Source organism: Podarcis bocagei (genome assembly GCF_964188305.1).
Source record: "Podarcis bocagei genome assembly, chromosome: 2".
Taxonomy (NCBI): Eukaryota; Metazoa; Chordata; class Lepidosauria; order Squamata; family Lacertidae; genus Podarcis; species Podarcis bocagei.
Window position 1 is genome coordinate 5,457,393 of NC_138126.1, and position 6,678 is coordinate 5,464,070.

A 6,678-nucleotide genomic window follows, 5' to 3' on the forward strand; every position below is an offset into this window, starting at 1 on the left:
TGGGAATTCCCAGAGGTAAAGGAATTCTGAAATTACCGTATTTTTTGCCCCATAGGACGCACTTTTCCCCCTCCAAAAATGAAGGGGAAATGTGTGTGCGTCCTATGGGGCGAATGCAGGCTTTCGCTGAAGCCTGGAGAGCGAGAGGGGTTGGTGCGCACCGACCCCTCTGCTCTCCAGGCTTCGCGCAGATCTCCGCAAGCCCTGGGAGCCCGTGCCGGGCTCCCGCGGCTTGCGGAGAGTTGCCTGAATGCTGAAGTCTGGGCGCGCTTCCCCCGCCCCAGCCCTGCGCCTGGGGAAAAAAAAATAAATCCCCCCCTTTATTTCCCCCCAAAAAACTAGGTGCGCCTTATGGGACGGTGCGTCCTATAGGGCGAAAAATACGGTAAAATCCTTTCTAAAATGGAACAGAACTCCGGCCCAGCTTGCTAATATGGTAGCAGGATTGAATTCTAGTTGTTGGCACTGTAAACAAGTCAAGGGATGGTTTTCCCATATGTACTGGGAATTCCCAGAGGTAAAGGAATTCTGGGAAAAAATCCTAAAGGTTATTAATGAATTTTAAAAAATGAAGCTTTCAATAGATTTTGATTTCATGACAATAGGTAGACCTGGAAACATGGCTATAAAGAAAGGTGACCAGTTTACCTTCAAAGCTATGATATTAGCGGGAAAGGCAACGATAGCTTTAGGCTGGAAAGAGAGAGGAAAATGGATACTAGAGGCATGGAATACTTATTTGTTTGAACTTATTCAATCAGACATTGTTGCAGTCATGTCACAGGAATCAACGTGGAAGGTCAAGTCCACCACAACACCACAATAAGGAACTGAGGGAACCCCTATCTTGAATGGATAAAAACTACTGGAACAAAAGACATTCGGTGGAAACTAAAGACGCTATGCCCATGGCTGAGGATAATTGTTTGAACCCTTCCAATGGGTATGGGGGGGAGGAGGGAAAGGAAAAAATTGTACAGCAAATTTAAAAATTGTAAGAAGATAATATACGTACGTAAAAAATTGAATATTTTTTTTAAAAAGAAAGTAATGCAAAACAGATTAATAAATTCCAGACTTTTAAAAACAACTAAAACAGCAATTTAACATGAATTTTACTATCTAACGAGATCATTGATCCATAAAATGAAAGCAATAATCAATGTACAGTACTATAAAAGAAAGAAGACAGTACTTTAGATTAAAATTAAAATTATTATTTTTTCTTACCTGCACTGATGATAGACATTGTTTGGATGGGGCTTTTATGCATTGCCGCAGTCACACAATCAATCAAAAACAGAGAACAAGCCACAGTCACAAAAACGAAAAAGCCAAATAAAGCACCAAATAAAAGCTCCAAGTATCACCTCAGAACACTGCAATTGGAAACGGAAGGCTTTGATTACAATGGGGGGGGGGGTCGCAAATTAGCAGCGGAACAGTGAAAACAGAAGCTCAGGAGCACATTCGGCTTCCGAAGCAAAGTTCGCAAACTGGAACACTGACTTCTGTGGGATGTAAACACAGGAGCAGTCAATGACAACATTCCTAGAGTGTACATGTTTAGAACATGGGGGGGGGATGTCTGTCCAGCAAGCAGGTAAACTTCCTGGGGACGGACTTCCTCCGCATGTGACCAGAGGTGGGTGTGGCCTCACCTGTGCAGGTAATGACAAAAGCACAGGGCAGGCAGACCCTCTCTCTCTCTGCCATTTTGCTTCGATGAGGAAACATCTAAGGATGCTCTCTTGGCTCCCAGCCAAGAGAGGAGATAAGGTCTATCTTGCTACAAGATAGATTCTAAATGTATGTAACCTTTTTAAGCTGTGCCTTCTGGGATCACATTGTGAACAGAACGTGAGTAAACTCTTTTATACTTTTATGAAGACTGTGTCGTGTCTTGTATTTTAAGAGGGAACTAAAGGGGAAATTACCAGGGTAATTATTATAGAGGTTCTAGCGAACCTGTGCACACGTTACCGTTGCGCACTTAAAGGGGAATGTTTATAAACTCTGCTGATATTTTGGGAACTTGTTAGCACAAGTTGGATAAGGATATAATTAGTCAATATATCCTCTCCTGCACCCCAGAACATTCCCACAAAGGGTTAGTGGCCCCAGTATTGCATATTTCTGCGTATTTTTGAAGGATTGCATTGGATTGTGATTTTAAGTTGAGTAGTATTTTTCTGAGTTAACTTCCTGGTAAGCACATGGTCCATTGTTCCATTGTGCAGTGGGGATTAAGCAACCCCCCCTTCCCTCAGAGTTCACAGTGACCCAAGGCAGTGAAGAATTGTTTTGCATTTTGAGATTTTTGAGATTTTGATTTTAAAATTTTGAGAAATTTTGAAATTTTGAAGAATTTTCAAATTTTGGATTTTAAGATGGCTAGAGCAGCTTTTGATAGTGATGCAAAGCTTGGAATGCCTGTGCTGAATGAATACAATTTCATGCACTGGAAGCAGCGCTTGATAGCATGTTTAGATTATAAGCATATTTTGGAAGCTTTAAAGCCTCAGCCTACAGGATCGTCTGAGGAAGCTTTAGCCAAGATAAGTGCTTGGAAACGCATGAACAGCGAAGCTAGACACATAATTTTGAGTGGACTTCGTGATGAGCAGCTATCATTAATAAATAGTACAGATGATGCGTCTCAAATATTAAGAGATACTGAGCGTGTGTATGGAGAATCTAGCATAAACAGCTTCAGAAACTTGGTGTGTAAATTAACCAGATTGAGGATGAATTCAAAAGAGGAATTCACAGAGCACATCAACAAGTTTACTGAGATTATTCAAAGAATTGATCTGACTCCCAAAGCTTTTGATGAGGATACAAAGATAGCATTTTTGTTATCATCACTTGGACCACGCTTTGGCGCATTTGTAAGTTTGATGGCTCATAGACAAGGTCTGACTTTTAAAGACTTGATTGGTTATTTAAAAGAAGAATGCAGAGATAGAGCTGAATCTCCAGTGAGGAATGCTAGAAGCAAGGACAGTAGTTATGCATCTAGGCAATGTACAAAGTCCAAAGAGATGCCTAAGAAAGTGATTTGCTTCAATTGTAACAAAGAAGGACACATTGCAAAGAATTGCAGAGCTCCTAAGACAAATAAACCCCACCCCTTTCAGCCAAAAAGGGAAAAGAAGGGGAAATGTGAATGCACATGGCTACTGCAAGAAAGGAATTTAACTGTCCAGAATCGTGTAAATAAACGTAATAAATGGATTTTGGATTCAGGTGCATCCTCCCATTTTTGTCATAAAAAGGACTATTTTAATGAGATAGAGGATGAAGAAGGATCTGAAATTGAGATTGCAGATGGCAACATTGTTAAAGCAAAAGGTGCAGGTTCCATGAGTCTGAAATGCAATATAAACAATGAATGCATTGAGAACACAATCTCTAGAGTTTTGTACGTTCCAGAGCTGAGTTGCAATTTAATCAGCGTGTCCACTTTGGACAAGAAAGGTTTCCAGGTCACATTTGGAAATGGAGAATGTAAAGTGACTAGAAATGGCAAAGTGTTTGCTCAAGCAAAGCTAATAAATGGTGTATATGAGCTTGATCTTTCAGAGAACCAGTCTGCAAAAGTGGCACATTCCAGCCAGAAGGATGAAGCAGATCTGGGCTTATGGCACCGAAGGCTAGGACACAGGCACGCCAGCCTCATTCTGGATCTACAGAAAAGAAATCTTGTAAGAGGTTTGCAGGTAAAGCAGAGCAACAAAGCTCCAGCAAAGTGCATAAGCTGTATTACTGAGAAGGCTGTAAAGCCTTCATTTCCACGTTGTGCAGAACAAAGAAGCAACAAAGTGCTTGACATAGTGCACACTGACATATGTGGACCCATGAATGTTCCCTCACTGGGAAAGAATAGATATATTTTAATATTTCTGGATGACTTTTCAAGATTTTGTGTTGTATATTTCCTCAAAGAGAAGAGTGAGACAGTGGACAAGCTCCAGGAATACATTGCCATGGTCAAGAATAAATTCTAGAGAGCTCCAGCTGTGCTAATGAGCGACAATGGAGGTGAGTACTGCTCAAATGAAATGCAGGCTCTCCTGGCCAAGGAAGGAATTGCACACGTAACCACAATTCCTTACACACCACAGCAGAATGCCATAGCTGAGAGAAAGTTTAGGTCCATTATGGACATGACAAGGTGCATGCTAAAGGATGCATGTTTGCCACAGAAGCTGTGGGCCGAAGGAGTGTACACGTCGGTCTATTTGCAGAATAGACTGCCAACCAAAGGGGCAGAACGCACACCATTTGAACTTTGGCATGGGAAAGCTCCCAATCTGTCACACATACGTGTGTTTGGAAGTCCGTGTTACTTCCACGTGCCCAAGGAACACAGACACAAGCTTGACTCCAGGGCAAAAGCAGGTATCCTTGTGGGATATGCTTCTGGAGGCAAAGGATACAGAATTATGGACTTACAAACTGGTAAGACAAATGCATACCATGCAGTTTATTTTGATGAATATGGAAAAGTAGACACTAAGAACACTGTTGTGGATTCTTCAGATGAGTCAGAAAGGACTCAAGAGTTTGTATATTTCCCTTTTGAGAGCCCACAAAGTAATTATCTGCCTTCGAGTGTTACAGCGCCCCCTACAGGTGACGCACCAGAAGACGCAGAGGACCAGAACCCTGGTGGCACCAGAGACGAAGATGAGGACTCAGATGGGGACATGCCTGCGTTGGAGGAGGATGAGGAAGCTAATGCGGTCGCAGAACCAGAGGTCAGACGCTCATCCAGAACCAACAGAGGTGTCCCACCATTACGGTTCTCCTACCTTGCAGGGTCGGTGTTTCCACAGGAACCTTCCACTTGGGAAGAGATACAGGAGATGCCAGCTGCAGAAGCCAGTCTCTGGAGGAAGGCCGCGCAGGAGGAGATGGGTGCACTGCATCAGAACAAGACCTGGACACTCACTGAGCTGCCTCCCGGTAAGAAGGCCATTGGCAGTAAATGGGTTTTCAAGGTTAAGAAGGGGTCAGAAGGAGAAGTGCAGCGCTACAAAGCTAGACTTATAGCACAGGGATTTTCACAGCGTTTTGGTGAAGACTATGATGAAGTTTTTGCACCAACTGTGAGGTATAGCAGCGTAAGAATGCTTTTAAGCATTGCAGCCTCCAAGAAAATGAGGGTAAAACACATTGACATTGCTACCGCTTTTCTACATGGGCAGATTTCAGAAGAAATTTACATGAAGCAGCCCAAAGGTTTTGTAAAACCACATGAGGCACATCTAGTGTGCAAGCTGCAGAAAGGACTTTATGGACTTAAACAGGCTGCTAGAGCCTGGAACCAGAAGTTGCATAAAATGCTGACGCAACTTGGGTACAAGCAAGGCGACGCTGACAAGTGCTTGTACAGTAAGTCAAATAATGGACAATTCTCATATATCTTAGCATTTGTTGATGACCTGATTATTGCCACAGCAAGTGAGAAAGACTATACACAGATAGTAAAACACCTTAGCAAAGAGGTGGAGGTCAAGGAGCTAGGAGATGTCCAGTACTACCTCGGGATCCAGGTGGAAAGAGAAGAGGACGGCTCATTTCTTCTTAGCCAAAGACAGAAGATCCACGAGCTAGTTGAGCACATGCAGATGCAAGACGCACATCCAGTTGCTACACCGATGGCTACTGACTTCCTGAAGAATCAGCAGGATTCAAAGCAGTTGCCAGACAACAATGACTACAGGTTGGCGATTGGTAAACTTTTGTATTTAGTTACCACATGTAGACCTGACTTAGCTAATGCTGTGGGGATTCTTAGCAGAAAAGTGAATTCTCCCACTGAGCATGATTGGGCAGGTGTAAAGAGGGTGGTGCGATATTTGAAGGGTACCATGAATTGTAAATTAAGGTTACCAGCCGTCAGAGACCCTAAGTTGGTTGGGTATACTGACGCGGATTGGGCTGGGGATAATGCTGACTATAAATCAACAAGTGGTCATGTTTTCATGTTTGGGGATGGACCTATCGCGTGGGGCAGTTATAAACAGAGCTGTGTAGCATTATCTTCCACAGAATCAGAATACGTTGCAGCAACAGAATCCTGCAGAGAGATCGCCTGGCTTGATCAACTCATAAAGGACTTTGGGTTGGTGAGAAAAGGGCCTGTCAGCTTTCTGGAGGACAATCAAAGTTGCCTGAAGCTGACGCAGAGTGAGAAGTTCCTGGCCAGAACAAAACACATTGGGGTTAAATACCACTACATACGCCAGATGATCCAGGATGGACTTGTAGAACTATCCTACTGCAGTACCCAAGAGATGACTGCTGACATCTTGACGAAACCCCTACCAAGAGAGAGTTTCCAGAATCTACGTGTCAAGCTGGGACTCTGGGTGGTTGAATAAAGTTGTTTATATTTTGTATATGTTGTATTGCCTGAGAAGGGGTATGTGGGATGTAAACACAGGAGCAGTCAATGACAACATTCCTAGAGTGTACATGTTTAGAACATGGGGGGGATGTCTGTCCAGCAAGCAGGTAAACTTCCTGGGGACGGACTTCCTCCGCATGTGACCAGAGGTGGGTGTGGCCTCACCTGTGCAGGTAATGACAAAAGCACAGGGCAGGCAGACCCTCTCTCTCTCTGCCATTTTGCTTCGATGAGGAAACATCTAAGGATGCTCTCTTGGC

The 6,678-nt window shown here is 43.4% G+C and overlaps 1 protein-coding gene across 1 annotated transcript in view; it reads right to left on the minus strand.

Annotated features, from left to right (window-relative positions):
* LOC308580643 (uncharacterized protein) overlaps window positions 1-6,678 on the minus strand; it is a 241,891-nt gene that overhangs the window by 191,147 nt on the left and 44,066 nt on the right. The gene's annotated exons all lie outside the window — the stretch shown is intronic.